Genomic DNA, 17,153 nt, shown 5'->3' with positions numbered 1-17,153 from the left:
TATTAAGCAAGGGAGTGACATGTTTTGGTTTATGTTTTTCAAAGCTGTAGAGTTGGATGAGTATTTGAAGCCTCACCATCATTTCCATTTTATGCTACCTATCTTCTGGGAGTCTCAGCTGACTCCAGAATGGGAGTGTGTGCATGTGTTGGGGGTGATGGGGATGGTGGGAAGAGAGGGGGACAAGTGAAACCTCACTAAGTTTTGTCTCAAGATCTGTAAGAAAGTGCCCAACACAGTGCATTGCAATTTGTAAGGGGTCAATAAATGTGAGATCTCTTCTTTACCTTTTCTTTTGAATATCAATTTGAAAATTATTAAGCAGAGAATGTGGAGAGCTTATCACTACTTGAGTTAATTAATCTTCCTTAATTTATATTGATTTAATTTGTTGTTATTCACAAAATGAAGTAGAAAAAAATGATCTCTACCAATTTCAGAGGATAAATCACTTAAGTAACTACAAGTAATAGCAAAATAATTACATTTATTGAGTCCTAGGTTGTGCCAGTCTCTATTCTAAGCTCTTTAAATATATTATCTTATTTAATCTGACAACAAAGCTATGAACTAATATTATTATTATCCCATCTTAAATATGAAGAAAAGGAGGTCCAGAGAGGTTAAATAACTTACTTCTGTCACAATGACAGAGGTATGATTTTGACCCAAGTGTTCTTTCTCTAGAGATAATTAAGATCTCAATGGCAGGCAGGTTTTTGCAGAATACATGGAACTTAAAAAAATTGGATTTAATATACATACTATATATTTCTTAAATAATAGTTTAATTGATGCATTCATAAAATGAAAATTCAATTGTCTATTCATATTATCTTCTATCAACTAAGCAGCTTAGGCATGTGTAAAAATATATTAAAGAATGAAAAATGGAAAGGCTATGGAATTGAAAAGGGATTATTTTTTTTCAGTTTCAGACTCAGAACCAACTTTTAAAAAGCAGTTTTATTTTAAAAATAAATTATAATTATTTTACAATTAACTCCTGGATTTTCCTTTCTATATCATTATTCCCAAACTTAAATAGAAGCCAAAAGTACATGTGAAAAATAATTAAAATAAATTAAAAATAACTGAAAAAACTATTTAATGTGAGAAAATTTTCCTTTCATTGATATAAGCATTTTCCCCCTTTTCCCTGTGATAAGGACTCAATTTTAAGGTTACAAAATGACAATCACCTTTTTAAATATACTTCAATGTAAAGGTAGTTTATTATCACAAAAAATTCTAGCAGAGAAGTAGTGCAAGTTTTTAAAAATCAAGGTCAATTTTGAGTATTATTTCATTAAACTTTAAAGAACAGCTTGCTTCATGTGTATAGCAATTTAAAGGGACAATGGCATTGGTAATTCAAAATGAAACTAAGCAATCAAAGTTTTAATGAAGAAGATATCTGTGTGAAGAGGATATATGCTTTGAGAACTGTAGAAGCTTAAAATCATTTTTAGTTTTTCATTAGGACAAAGGAAAAAGAGAACCAGGAAAAGCCATGTAGTGATGGAGGCATGGTTTCCTACTAAACAAAAGGTTACAATTTGTGAAAATAGTTCTTTAAAATGGGATTTACTCCTCTCTTGTTATCCTATTTAAAATTTCTATGACTTTCTACATAAATAGAAGACCTTATATGTCATTTTATCAGGATTTGCTTAACTTAAAACCCTTTATTCATAAAAAAAAAAAAACAAAAAAACTGTGCGCCTGTTGTATTCCAGACAACATACTAGACTGCTTAAGATAAGATGAATAGTAAACAATCCCCATTCTCAAGGTGTTCAGAGTTGAATGGGAAATGTAACATATAAAGAAAGGAAATTAGACACTGTATCAGAACTTCCACCAATATGGACTGGACGTGAATGTGCTGAGCTGGTCAGTTCTCATGGTGGTGTCATCACAGAAACCATTTCACCCTCAGTGAGAATGAAGTTCTGTTGCCATGGTTTGGGAAAGGTTCTGGATTGGCTCTTTATTAATGTGAAATTTCAGTCTTTATGTAACTTCTTCCAAGAGAGAATTTTGCCCCTAAATCCATAAAGAATTCACATTTCCAAGATGATTGTTTAAAACTCAGTTATGGAAGAAGCATCACGAGCACTCTTCTCAGAAGGAAGATGAAACCAGGCACCTTATAACCTATGAGAAACGTACTTAGATGTACCAGTAGGATCAACCTTGATAAGTGGTAAATACATATACATATTATATATATGTATTTATATATATATATATTTATGGGCAATAGTTGGAATCCTGGGAAAGTAGTGTCATTAAAAAGAAGGGAGAGGCTTCTCTTTGGAGAATGCCTGCAGTCACCCTCTTCGAGCGTGTACTTTCACATTAAACTTTTTGGTTGTACACATTGACTAGCCCTTGAATTCTTTCCTGAGGCTGAATCAAGAACCTTCCCAGTGTCAGCCCCTGGTTGAAGTCTCTACTTCTCCAAGGACTGCTGGGGCTCTCCAGCATCATCAAGCTTATTAAATTCTGGCTGTACACACTGACTAGTCCTTGAATTCTTTCTCATTACTGAGTCAAGGACCCTCAGGGCACCAGCCCTTGGTTGAGGTCTCCGTCTTTCTGAGAACTCCTGGGGCTCTTCAGCATCAGTTTGGCGACCACAAAGGGACACGATAGCGCCTCCTACAGGTATGCCGTTGTCTTCATTCTGACCCTTAGGACTCCGGCGTCGCTTATTCTAGAACCCTGCCAGAAGCTGCTGTCTGAGTCAGTGCTCCATGCTCCAGTGTTTTCGGACCCATCTCCAGCCAATCAAAACTTACCAGTCCTGCATTCCAGTCCATCAGATTCCTGCTAAGACACTAATTTGTTAATTTGATCAACTTAATTCATGCCAAAATAACAATGGGTGAAAATAGGTTAAAGTATGACACTTCCAATGATGTTTGGGTCTAGACTGGATTTAAGCCTTAAATGAAAGGAAAAACTGAACCGAGATTTTTTTTTTCTTTGGCACTGGCTCTACATATTAAGTACTGAACCATGCCTAGATCTCTAGGAGAAAAAAATCAGATTAAAAAAAAAATTTTAAATAACTAATTCTTTCATCTGGTTAAAATTATATAAGAAAACTTTTTTTTTTCTTTTTTAAACTTTATAGCCTTATATACTAAATGAGTCAAATGGTGAACACTTGATTCATTCTGAAATTAATAGTTTCTACCTGCCAACAGTTTTAAATTGAAAGGAAAAAAAAGAAAATGAAGTTCATACTTTAGCACTTATTAGGTCTTTTCCTGAGTATTGTGTTTTTATTAAAGGTGTAATTTCTTATTATATTTCATCTAGGTGGGAAATAAAAGGACATATAGATATTTTTAAATTTAATGTTTCATTTAGAATAAAACTTACAATTTTTCCAAAACATCATTGTGTATGAGTGTTTTCTCTCCATATCTTTGTAATCTAGTAGGGGTCTATCATGAAAGAGAGTTTTTGTTTGCTTTCTCCTAACAATTAGTAAGGAATTTCAGAAATGAAAATTTAAAAAAAAAAGGGAGAAAATATGTTTCATCTCTCTTTATTGTCCTTTGGTGAAAAAAAGAAAAAAAGTATTTACAATGGCCAAGAATGGCAATATCAACTTCAGAAGAATATATATATATAAAATATATATATATTTATTTATATATTTTGGGTGGGAGGGGGATGGGAGGGGGATGGGAGGGGGTGGGAGGGGGATGGGGGGTTGTTGGTTGGTTACACATGGGATGGAATATGACACAAACATATAGTCCAAAGAAATGAAAAAAAAAATCCATATTTTAAATTGAGAAACTTATAGTAAAAATATGGACTAACAGCAATCTGATCAAAGGCCAGCATAAATTTGAGGGCATGAAGCTAGTAGCTGGCACATTAAGAATAGAAGATTCTTCAAAGAGAAGTTTTAAGAGGGTGAAAGACAAAGTCCTAAAGATAAAGCCTGTGGAATGTGAAGTGAAATGAAGAATGGGAAAAAAGTGAATGGGCAATATTTGGAATCCTGGGAAAGCAGTGTCATTAAAAAGAAGGAGAAGATTTTTTCATCTCTTCTTATTGTCCTTTGGGGAAAAAAAAGAAAAAGTATTTACAATGGCCAAGAGTGGTGATATCAACTTCAGAAGAATTTTTTTAGGGGGGCAGGGTAGAGGGATGGGGTGTTGTCGGTTACAGATGGGATGGAATATAATGTTAAAAGTTTGATAAAGGATATTTTTCTGAACATGTTGGCAAAAATGAAAGCAAAACTGTTTTACTAATTTTCAAAAAAGTATTTATAAAATTTATGAAATTAAAAATTCAGTGATACCAAATCTTAACTACCTATATTAACTTATATTTTACCTGATATTTGGAAATCTGCTTTTTGTGTTTTTAAATTCATTATGTTAATCCTTCCTTACATAATTATCCTCTATTCCATAATATACATCTATCTGGGCCCTAACAAGTTGAGGAAAATTTGAGTGGAATTTTCAGAAGTGAGTGAATATCTCCAATTTTATTACATGCAAAGGTAAAGGTTCATAACCAATTCTAGTCAGTTGTCAAGTCAAACCACAATTGGAGATTTGAATTCCAAGAATAGCATAAAAGATTCAAGAAACATGCAGAAGCCAAGAAACATGGATTAAAGAGTACTTCATGGTCTAATCATGTCCGAAAGAACACTGAAACAAAGATGTTATTTAGATTATTTTGTTAGAAGCAGAGCAATTGAACAAAACTGGTTTACGACAGCTTCCCAAATAAAATGTTTTAATAAAAATTTTTAAAAATTTCTGATGTTACTGTAATCCAACTTTTCCCAAGCTTTGCAAGTCTGTGAAAGCAAATGAAGTGGCCTTAAAATTAATACTCAAATTCTATATGTTTATTTTTTCTTACCACCTGGCACTAGATTTCCAGTCCTCTATAAAATACCTGTCTCCTCAAATAGTTCAAGTGTTTCCAATGTTTGTCTCTCATTTATTCACCAAGTCTGCTACCACCAATTCTTGTCTGATCTGTTGAGTAGTGTATTGTCTTCTGATGCCTCTCCATGCATGCTAGTTCCCTGTGGGTAGTTCCCTTCATTCTATCATGTCACCAATGCATCTCCGGCATAGCAATCCCTATGAGATGCTGATGTTATCCAGTCTTCTCCACTGAGTACCATATTCTCACTTACTGCTCTTCTGGGCATGGCTGCTCACTTTTGGTTGTTATGTTGCACTTCCACAAAGCCAAAATGACATGTCAAATGTGGACAAAAGACATACTCTCCTATGTGATATCATCTTTTAGAGGTGATTTTAAGTACTACCAATTGGACACCAATTGGATACAGATACTATTCTTAATATTCTTACAACATTCTTTCTCCCTAGATTCTGATCTTGCTTCAGTGACATTGCTTTGTAATATTTATAATACAGAATTATTACTTCCTTTGAACATCTAAAAATTGGTCCCAAACTAAATTCAAAGTAAAAACTCTAAATTTAAAGTACGGTTTTATCATCTTGGATATGCAATGTGAATAAAATGATAAAATCTTTAAATAGAAAATGATAAGCTGGGCATCAGTGACAATACATGAAGATTTCTTTTTAAATACCAAGGCAAAGAAAAAAAGGTGAATATTTGGGTACATTCATCCTACAAGATCTTTCTCCATCCTGCATAAGTAGTTCTCTAGAGACTGCTAGATGGTCAACTGACTGGCAAGCAACTTAACTACTAAAAGACACTGATTCTATCAAAATGTTAGGCTTTCTATACTTACATAGATTGCTTCTTTGTCCCAAAGCTGTAAGAAGAAGGTGAGTATTCACCATATCTTCCCCCTTTTTGTTTTTAATGGATAATGCATGAATGTTTTTCATTCCACCAACATGGAAAAAAATTTGAAGCCAAAATGCTTAGAACAGCTAATTGCCACTAACACCAACGGACAAAACAAAACAAAAATTGAACAATTGTTTGTAAATGACCTTGTCTGATTGAAAAATAGCAAGAAGTCATGATCTCAGAATTGACTAGGATTGCACAAGCATTTTCTGGATGTGGTTAGAGTGTGAGAATTCCACATTGATTGAACATTATGTTTTAAAGGACTGATCCACTACAAAAACAATATAAAATAAATTACCCTTATCTATATGAAACACATTATGAGCAAGATTGGTTTTCCAAAATCCAGGTTAGGTGGGATTGTAGTGTCTGAATGGAAGTCTTTACTTTATGAAAATTATAATTATTTTGATTTTGTCCACAGTCAGCTTGAAATGTTGCAAAACTCTGCAGGTGCTCGCTGTTATAACAAAACCATGGGAACAGATGGTGCAAGGTACCAGGCCAGCTCAAGGGATTAAATGTGGGGCTTTTGAAATTTAAAATTAAAGCTGGGTGATCTTGGGAAAACCTGCTTGCCAGATATGTTTGCTTAAAAAAACACAAAACCTAAAAATGAAAAAAAGTTATCCAAATTCTCTTGACAAGCTTATTTATATTCAAATGACTGAGAAATATTAAGTACTTATAAAGTACCCTCGGCGTGTGTATGGCCAACCTGACCAAATTAAAATATGAAATGCTCACTTCCATTATGGTGCTAAGGCTTTGCATGCAGTGACCCCTTCTTATGATTAATTCCTAACAGGAGCCAATTTCTTTGGGCAGGGTGGTACATTTCTATGTGGCTAAAATAAAGATATCCTAAACTCTGTATCTCTTAAAAGACAGAGGGAAGTGTCCTGGTTGAGTCACTGATGATGAAATATGGGGATTTACAGCAATTGCTGTTGGTAGAAGAAATGACAAAAGTAAAGGTTGGAATATTAAAATGGACAACTAGATTTACTTAAGAACTAAATCCAGTTGAAAATACCTTAATAAAACATTTAAATATCAAAGTTGTTATACTTATTTTCATATTTCCTGTATCCTCTCTATAATAATATAATGCCTTATATTACATATTTGCTTATTCAAGCAACTACTAGATAATATTAAGCTTATGTATGTTACCATTAATTCTCCTACCTTCTGTGCAAGGTAATACTATTACCTGTTTTTCAGATGTGGAAACAGAGACTCAGCATTCAATGTTACTTGACAATAACTATTGAAAACTTGAGTAGAAGACGGGGTCAGTTTGCCTTTAATGCCCATTTTCTTTTTCAGTTAGCCAAAACAATTTTGCAACAGTCATCTCACTTGATGACATCAACAAACCTCTAAGTCAAGGTATATATTATATAGTAATATCAATCTTTGTCATGTATAATACAATCTTTTTTCCAAGTTCAAAAGATTTGCAGACTGTACCTGAATTTGGAAGGTCTAGGAATTAACTAACAAAGAAAGTGACCATGCTTTGTCAGATTTGATGGAGGTTTATTCAAAGTAAAAGTCTGACTTCTATTCATTCATTAATGGATGAGTTTTTCTAGTATCTTGATATCACAGTGACTGTTTTGCACCTACTAATGGTGATAACATAGGAACAGACATGGTGAAGAATATGCATTCTCAACAGGTCTGGATATGGAACATCTTCCCAGCTTTGTGCCTCTTTACTTTATCTCTGCCTGTCTATAGGACATTTCAAATATCTCTAAAAGTCATGGCCATATCTGCAACTGCAATAACAAGTATAGCCTTTTTAAACTTATGGTTGCCATAGAGTTGATATGATAAGAACAGCAGAAGAAACCATTGCAATAAAGAACCCCAAACTATTGAATAGTATTAAATTAATTGTTGTGGAATCTGTTACTTTTACCCTCCTTCCTAAAGAACTATTGTTGCCATTTACCAGATCAAGCATAAAATTTCTTGGTTGTACATGCACATATTAGCAACTACAATTCCTTATAGACCTTATAATGAGAATACCATCTATTTCTCTTCATTCATTTTAATACCAAAAAGCATAGCACACAGGCACTTAGTGGAAAAATCAAGACAATGTGAGGGGAGGCAAAGATTGTGTTCAAATTGTGTTTCAGAAACCTTGTTAGGATCCCCTCTAATGATTTCTTTGGGGGCTGAGGTGGTAAAGAACCCAGTTTTCTGTACATTTAGGAAAGATCCCATTTAATTACAGCCTTATAAGAATATTTAAGCACAAGGAAGAAGATAGATGCCGACCAAGTAAAAAGGAGGACGCTTTTCACCCAGCCATGAGCTTCATAATCAGAGTTGTGCTAAGTTGAACAGACTGCGACAACTCTTTCAAAATCAGTCTTGCAAATCCAATAATATTGGACTGTGTGTGCCTGTACCTTTGTTAATGTGATAGATAACCTATTAATCAAAACTTTATTATTCACTTGCACACTATGCCTGGAGGACAATTTAATCATTTATTAGAGGCAGTTTATTTACTTTCCCCTTACCTTTTTTCCCTGATAGTCTGTGTTCATTAACTAAATATGTTACAGTGGAAAGACTCTGGAAGGCACAGTAAATTCATTGTACAATTGAACTTCAAGAATTTGGAAAAGTGATGTCTGCAGGCTCAAGTAAACCAGAAGCTGATCAGACAGTACCAGGTGCCAAAAGGCCTGGGAGGACCTACAGAGGAAAAAGGTCGATGAGGTTGTGAGCCATTGAAAGCCAATTTGGTTATGATAATTGACTGACTCTTTTCTTTTCCCTTTCACGTACCTGACCTGTCTTGTCTTAGTAAAGGTTCTAAAGACTTTAATTAGGTCTTATGTTTATAGAAACAGAATAGAACAAAAGTCTGCCAGGGTACCAAAATTTCTGTTTTGCATACCTTACGTTTGATTGGGATGCTTTATTTGAAAGGCACAGGTTGGCAAGTAGAACTGATATAAATTAACTAGAGAGGGATAAAAACAGGTTCAGGGAGCAGTCTAAATGAAAAAGGGAATTCACAGTGAAAACCTTTGTCTGTCTCCTTGGGCTGCGTCATCGGAGCACATATGGCTCTTTATATCAGCCTGCCCTATAACAAAGCCAGTGTTTATTCTGGCTGATACTTAGACAAATTGTGAGCTGCAGACTCAAAGCATCAGGGACCATGTTGAGACATTAATTATAAATGCACAGTTCTTAGAAAGATTTTATTCAAAACTTTTCTTTCTAGGAAAATTTTCTATTTATACAAAAAATAACTTGTCACTCAAGATCCTTTGTTTTCTGAATGGAAAGACAATACCTTCTAAAATATATATCAAGCCAAAACTTCATTACTACTATATCCAGGTAAAATATTATCCAGCCTGGAATGCTACAGCACATCAGAATTATAGCTTCTAGCATTTTGATACATGGTAATGATTTTGGTGTGAAAGAATATATTACTCTAAGAAAGGAAAAATATATTACTTTGGTTGCATCCAAACTTTAAAGTATTTCTCATTTTAAATTATCCATCTTTTTTCAATTTAGAAAGTGTTTGGTTCAGTTGAGTCCCTTTTTTGCAATATATTAGGATTTTAAAATATCACTCTGTTTTGAAATGTAAATTAGCACACATTGGTAGGAAAGGAATGGATTATGAGTTACAAATGGTCCAAAACTCTAATATCCAAACCATATGGTTTTAATCCAAATTGGAGTATTTCTTTTTTACTGGAAATAATTGGATTTACTCTGAATAACTGAGGCCTATCAATTTATGGTTTTTAGAGGACTTAGAAAGTATCTCAGTCTAGACAAGGAAGTAGAGAGGTTAAATCATTTGCCTCCTGTCAAACAACTAACGAAAGGCATAGCTGTCACATAGTCTAACACAAAGGGAAAAATAACACTCTCTCTTCTAAACATTGCATGGAATACATGCCTCAATCCCAGAGGTCATGTAAGGAAGCAATAGTTAGGGAAGGAAAATGTTATGCACCAAAGATGAGCTATTTCCACCTGCAAATAAACCCAGAACAAATAAACATTGGTCATTCCTTATCACGGAGTAGGAAGAATATTTTAAAAGTTTTCTTCAGTGTACCATCGTAACAAATAATTCAGGCTACTTCTAACTTCAGCACCTAAATATTCATTTTGAAATAAATTAAGGTTTAAGGAAGCTAAAGAATACTTGCAGGCACTTTTGATTTGATATATTTAGTGCATATCATTATGGAATTTACATTCTTCATAATATGTTCTTTAAGTTGCAGTTTTTACTGAAAGTGGAGTGGTCTTCTTCAAAATGGTTTAAGTTATATAATAACAATGAATATTTGACATTATTTGGGAGGTTCTAAATATAATATATATCCATGTGAAAATACCATCTTTTATTAGGGCTAAAAGCAGCATTCTTTTTATATGGGTAACAATTGCCCACCCAGTAGATTATTTGTACTTGTTCTGATCCCAGGCCAGCCTTGTCATCCAGTGCACCATACTTACCACCATCTAGCACTCTCAGGACATAAAAAAAACTCAGGAAAAATTCTAACTATAAAATTAAATATGTAAAAAACACAACAAAATTAAACAGCACATTATGCATTTCAACATCAAATAAACAGGATTTCCTATTTTGGGTATGTCAAAGCTAGTAGACAACTGTAACCCTAAACTATGATGTATGAAGAAGTGATGCTAATTATACGGAAAGTTAAACAGATATGTGAAGATGCTGAGAGAAGAATCTTGTGCCTGCAAGTATCAAAATGGCAGAGCAGAATTCTCCAAAAAGGGCCTGGATGGAACCACTGTGAGTGCATCCAGCAGCAGTACCAGGGCCGTACCCTTGGAGACCTCAGGCAAAGTGTCCCCTAACCTGCCCCAGGGGTTGCTGCCACTGCTGCATAATCAGTACCTCATGGGCCCAGGAGAACTGCTTCCCACCCACCAGACCTATTGCTATGACAAGCTCAAGATGTTGCAGTCACAGCTGCCAATGGATTACTATGGAATTCCCTTTGCTAAGCTCACAGCCCTTGCAGCCAAGATGGGAGCCTAGCTAATTAACCATATTCAGGCAATGCCACCAAGTTTGGTGGAGGTGACTCTGCAGCCCCTGCACCCCCCACTACACTAGCTCAGCCACAGCAAAGCCAATCTCAGACCCATCACATAGCCCTATAACCCTTCCTGAATCCCAGCCACAGCTACACTGGCATCCTCTACTATACAGGTGTGCCCATTGCCTTCTATTTTGTTCTACCATGTTGGTCCCTCCACCTCAGCCAAGCAGCACGGTGTGAACCTCAGCACCCCACCACCCATGGCAACAGCATCGGTTAAGGACCTGACCCAAGGGACAGCAACCAAAGACTACACCAAGGGTGGCTATAGTGGATCATTGTAGGCACAAAAGAAGTTTGCAGGTTCTGGGACTGGCAAAGGAGTATTGGTGTCTTCAAGCCCTACTGGGATAACTAACGTGACTGATTCCGTCTACAAGACCCAGACTTTTGACAAGCAGGGATTTCATGCAGGGGCCTCTGCACCATTCAGTCTGCCCTTTGCCTTGGGCTCCACTGGGCCTCTGGCCCCTGGAGAAGCCCCTGGCTATGCAAACCCATCAGTCTTGCACATCCTGCCTGTCTACCAGCAGTGCCACTCTCAGCTATTGCACCATCACCTTCTGCAGGATGCTCAGAGTGGCTTGGGTCACCTCAGCCAGCCCAGCTCCCTGCAGCCAGAGACTCAAGCCTTCAAACCTGCCTATGGCAATTCTCTGTATTGGACAAACTGAACCTCAGAGAGAAGGGTGGGCTGTGGCAGGACTTCCCCTAGGCAGGAGACAACACACAGAGCCCATCTCTGGGAGCCCAAGGCCCTTTCTTAGAATCCCTGAGAGTGTATGACCCATGTCACCTGAGCCTCTGTGGGAAGCCTGCCTCTCAGACTGGCCTTTATATATAATGTATATATGTATGTATTTGTATTTGTAAATGTGATGGAAGCTTTGGGAGCACTGGAATGGGGCTGCCCTTAGCCAGGCAGGATCTCCCCTCTCAAGCCACACTGTAGCAAAATAAGCCCCCTCACCCCCTGCTCTCAGGCCTTCCATGTAGCCCCCATGCCTGGGCTGCCTGGATCAAGGTAGTTTGAGTGTTGGGATCAGGTGCCAATGAAGAATCATGACTTATCTCACTCCCTTGAAACATTATTTGAGTTTTCTCAACCCTGTAAAATTACTTTATTGCTCTTTTTTTAAGAAACTGGTACTTTTTTCATTTAACATGTTCCTCCTCATGACCCTCTGTTCTAGTTTGCCAATGCTGCCAGAATGCAAAACACCAGAGATGGATTGGCTTTTATAAAAGGGGGTTTATTTGGTTACACAGTTAAGGCCATAAAGTGTCCAAGGTAACACATCAGCAATCGGGTACCTTCACTGGAGGATGGCCAATGGCATCTGGAAAACTTCTGTTAGCTGGGAAGGCATGTGGCTGGTGTCTGCTCCAAAGTTCTGGTTTCAAAATGGCTTTCTCCCAGGACATTCCTCTCTAGGCTGCAGTTCCTTAAAAATGTCTCTCCTAATTGCACTTGGGATATTTGTCCTCTTTCAGCTTCTCTGGAGCAAGAGTCTGCTTTCAACAGCCGTCTTCAAACTCTCTCATCTGCAGCTCCTGTGTTTTCTTCAAAGTGTCCCTCTTGGCTGTAGCAAGCTTGCTCCTTCTGTCTGATCTTATATAGTGCACCAGTAATTTAATTCAGACCCACCCAGTGGGCAGGCCTCCATGGAAATTATCCAATCAGAATCATTACCCACAGTTAGGTGGGGTGCATCTCCATGGAAACACTCAAAGAATTACAATCTAATTAACACTGACAGGTCTGCCCACACAAGATTACATCAAAGATAATGGCATCTGGGGGGACATAATACATTGAAACTGACACATTCCACCCCCTGGACCCCAAAATGACATTATCTTTCCATATACAAAATACATTCATCCCACAACAATATCACAGAAACTTAAATCATTTCAGTAACAATAGTTAAGTACAAGATTCCATCAAAATCAATTATACGCATGGTCAGTCCTAAGGCATAATTTTCCTTTAGCTGTGGATCTGTGAACTTAGAACAAGTTATGTACTTCCAATATACAAAGGAGGGACATTCATAGGATAAACATTCCCATTGCCATAAGGAGAAACTGAAAGGAAAACAGGGTTAACAGGACCAAAACAGTTCCTAAAACCCACAGGACAAACTCCATTAGATTTCAAACTCTGAGAGTCATTAACAGAATGACGTTGCATCCTTGGAGCTTGAGAGAGTGGGAGTCTAACCCTTCCTAGGGGCCTTTGTGGCAGCCCTTTCCTCTCCAAAAGCTTGGGTGAGTACTCCAACATATCCACACATTGGGGAGACCACCTTCTCGGACCCACCCTCCTCAAACATTGGGGCAGCTCCTGGATTCCCTTCCATCTCTGGGGCACACGCTCAACCCCTTCAGAACAGTGTGGTGGCAGCCAGGCTCTCCCCAATTCCCTGGGAATATGCTCCATCCTCTTTGGGGCCTGGGGTGGAAAAACTCTTCTGGAGCATCGAGGCAGAAGGCCCACCCTTGACCTCTGGGGCAAACTTACCCTTTCCATGCATGTGGGCCACTCTGCTCTCCCAGCCCAAGACCTCTTGATTCCAGACCTCAACCTCCATGGCTCTGTCTTTGAAGAAATTTTTCCTTCAATTTGTTCCTTGTCTGTCTCCTCCAGTCCAGACTGGCAATGGCTCTGTCTATAAAGATCTCACAAAAATTCTGTTGGCTTTGTATGAAGCACACAGGGGTCAAAGCTGTCAGACAATAGAACTTTCCACAAATCCTTTCTGGATAACTGCATCTCCAATCTTGGCTTGTACTGAAATGGTGGCTGGGTTCCATGTTTGGTTACAGCCTCATGTTGGGCTGTAGCTTCTGGGATTCCATCCCCTGGAAGCCCAGAGTTTTCCAAGCCATCAGCTTCTGGTTTCTTTGAACCCAAGAGTTCAGTTCTAAGTTTATCTCTCTCCACTCGCGTTTTACTATAAGCTGCAAGGAGAAGCCAGGTTACATCCTCCACATGTAGTATGGAGATCTCCTCAGCTAAGTATTCCAGGTTGCTGCTTTCAAATTCTCCCTTCCTTCTGACACCAGGACTCAATGTTGCCAAATTCTCTGCCACTTTAAAACAAGGATCGCCTTCCTTGCAGTTCGCAACAACACAATGATCATTTCTGTTCAAGGCCTTGTCAGAAGTATCTTTAGAGTCCATATTGCCACAAACAGTCTCTTCAAAGCAGTTTAGGCCTTTTCTATCAAGCTCCTCACAATTCTTCCAGAATCTTCCCCTTATCCATTTAAAAACCCATTCCAACATGTTTGGTATTTGCAAACTTGCAGCAAAAGCACCCCACTCCTGGTACCAAAAACTGTTCTCATTTGCTAATGCTGCCAGAATGCAAAACACCAGAGATGGATTGGCTTTTATAAAAGGGGGTTTATTTGGTTACACAGTTACAGTCTTAAGGCCATAAAGTGTCCAAGGTAACACATTAGCAATCGGGTACCTTCACTGGAGGATGGCCAGTGGTGTCTGGAAAACCTCTATTAGCTGGGAAGGCATGTGGCTGGTATCTGCTCCAAAGTTCTGGTTTCAAAATGGCTTTCTCCCAGGACATTCCTCTCTAGGCTGCAGTTCCTTAAAAATGTCACTCTTAGTTGCACTTGGGATATTTGTCCTCTTTCAGCTTCTCTGGAGCAAGAGTCTGCTTTCAACGGCTATCTTCAAACTGTCTCTCATCTGTAGTTCCTGTGTTTTCTTCAAAGTGTCCCTCTTGGCTGTAGCAAGCTTGCTCCTTCTGTCTGATCTTATATAGTGTGCCAGTAATTTAATTCAGAGCCACCCAATGGGCACGCCAACACCTCTATGGAAATTATCCAATCAGAATCATCACCCACAGTTGGGTGGGGTGCATCTCCATGGAAACACTCAAAGAATTACAATCTAATTAACACGGATAGGTCTGCCCACACAAAATTACATCAAAGATAATGGCATTTGGGGGGACATAATACATTCAAACTGGCACACCCTCCTTCCATCAAGACCCAATCCTGATTTGGGAATAGCAGAGACGTCCCCTGGCCCCACGTAACAGTGGGCACTTGTCTGTTTTATGCAGCAGGGGCTTCTGCTTATGATCCAGTCCTGTCCTCAGAGAATTGCTTTCCTCTGTATGACCATTTTAAAAATAATCTAAACTTGAGCTCAGATGCTCAGCTACTCAGCTCTCCTTTAAAAGTAAAGACTCCCCTATTCCAGTTGTCCTGAACCAGGTGGGAGATTGTTTCAGGAAAACTCCATGTAATAAAGTTCTGAGAGTATGAAAAAACAAAAACAAAAACAAGAAACAAAACTTTGGTAACCCTGAGGAAGTAGCAATCAAGAAATTAGATAAAGAGATAAAAACAAATGTAAATTCTCAATTCTATTCCATTGGTCTCCATGTCTACCTTTATGCCATTTTTTTTTACAAGGGTACCAAGTACATTAATTGGGGAAAGAATGGTCTCTTCAACAAATGGTACTGGGAAAACTGTATATTCACATGCAAAAGAATGATTTTGGATCTGTATGTAACATCCTATACAAAAATTAACTCTAAATGGTTAAGGACCTAAACATAATAGTTAAAACACTCAACTCCGAAACTTCTTGGATTTGGTAGTGCTTTCTTAGGTATGACACCAAAAGCAAGAGCAACAAAAGAAAAAATAGATAAAATAGACTTACAGAATTTAAAAACTTTTGTATATCCAAGCACACTATCAAGAAAGTGAAAAGACAACCTATGGAATGGAAGAAAATAATCACAAACTAATAATGGTTTAATATCCAGAAGATAAAAACTGCTATAACTCAACAATAAACAGACAAATAACCCAACTAAAAAATGGGTAAACAACTTAAATAGACATTTCTCCGGACAGATATTATAAATGGCCAATAAAAACATGAAAAGATGACCAACATCATCTGTCATCAAGGAAATGCAAATCAAAACCATGAGATACCACTTCACACCTACTAGGATGGCTATTATTAAAAACACACAGAAAATAACATGTTGATGAAGGTGCAGGGAAATTGGGACCCTTCTTCATTGCCTATTACAAGGTAAAATGGTGTACCATTGTGGAAATAAGCTTGTGTTTCCACAGAAATTTGAATATAGAATTACCATGTGACCAGCAGCACCACTCTCGGTATATACCCCAAATAACTGAAAACAGGGACTTGAACAGTTATTTGTACACCAATGTTCATAGCAGCATTATTCAAATAGCCAAAAGGTGGAAACAACTCAAGTGGCCATCAACAAACAAATGGATAAACAAAATGTGGTGTATACACATAATGGAATATTATTCAGTATGAAAAGGAATGAAGCTCTGATACATGCTATAATATAGATGAATCTTGAAAGATTATGTTGAGTGAAATAAGTCAGACACAAAATGATATATGTTGTATTATCTCATTTATATGAAATACCTAGAATAAGCAAATTCACTGAGAGAGTATAGATTACAGGTTACTAGGGTATGGGGCAGGAGGGGTGAAGGGGAGGAGGAGGCGTTATTGCTTAATGGGTGCAGTATTTCTGTTTGAAGTGATGAAAAATTTGGCAATGGATGCTGGTGATGATGGCACAATATTGTGAATGTAATTAATACCACTGAATTATACATTTAAAAGTGGTTAAAACAGGAAATTTTGAATTGTATATATTACTATAATCAAAAATTAAAAAACAAACAAACAAAAACAAGTGTGATATAATGAGGCCAATAGTGAAAGCCATTCCAAGGAGGTTTTCTTTCTAAACAAAATAAAATAAAATAAAATAAAATAAAACAGTAACTGACATGTTACACAAAAGTAAAAAGTAAAAAAAAAGTTCTTTTGAAAGGAAATGCATATGAACAAGGGTTTGAAGAAAATCTTATATATCTATATCTATCTCTTCATCTAGATATATAAACACATACACATTTAGGAAAAAAAGGATGTAACTCATACTTGATGTTCATGAAGATGAGAGACAAAGTGATGGAATAGAAAAAAAATATTGCAAAAATATTTTCCAAAATATAGGAAACCTGAATCTGTAAATTTAAAATTTAAATGACATTCATTAAACTAAGAATGATTAG

The 17,153-nt window shown here is 37.1% G+C and overlaps 1 pseudogene; it reads left to right on the top strand.

Annotated features, from left to right (window-relative positions):
* The first annotated feature begins 10,624 nt into the window (after positions 1–10,624).
* LOC119543720 lies at positions 10,625–11,692 on the top strand (annotated as a pseudogene).
* The last annotated feature ends 5,461 nt before the right edge of the window (positions 11,693–17,153 follow it).

The sequence above is a fragment of the Choloepus didactylus genome, chromosome 9 (assembly GCF_015220235.1).
Source record: "Choloepus didactylus isolate mChoDid1 chromosome 9, mChoDid1.pri, whole genome shotgun sequence".
Classification (NCBI taxonomy): domain Eukaryota; kingdom Metazoa; phylum Chordata; class Mammalia; order Pilosa; family Megalonychidae; genus Choloepus; species Choloepus didactylus.
Note: the sequence above shows the minus strand (reverse complement) of the source record. Positions and strands in the feature narration are given on the sequence as shown.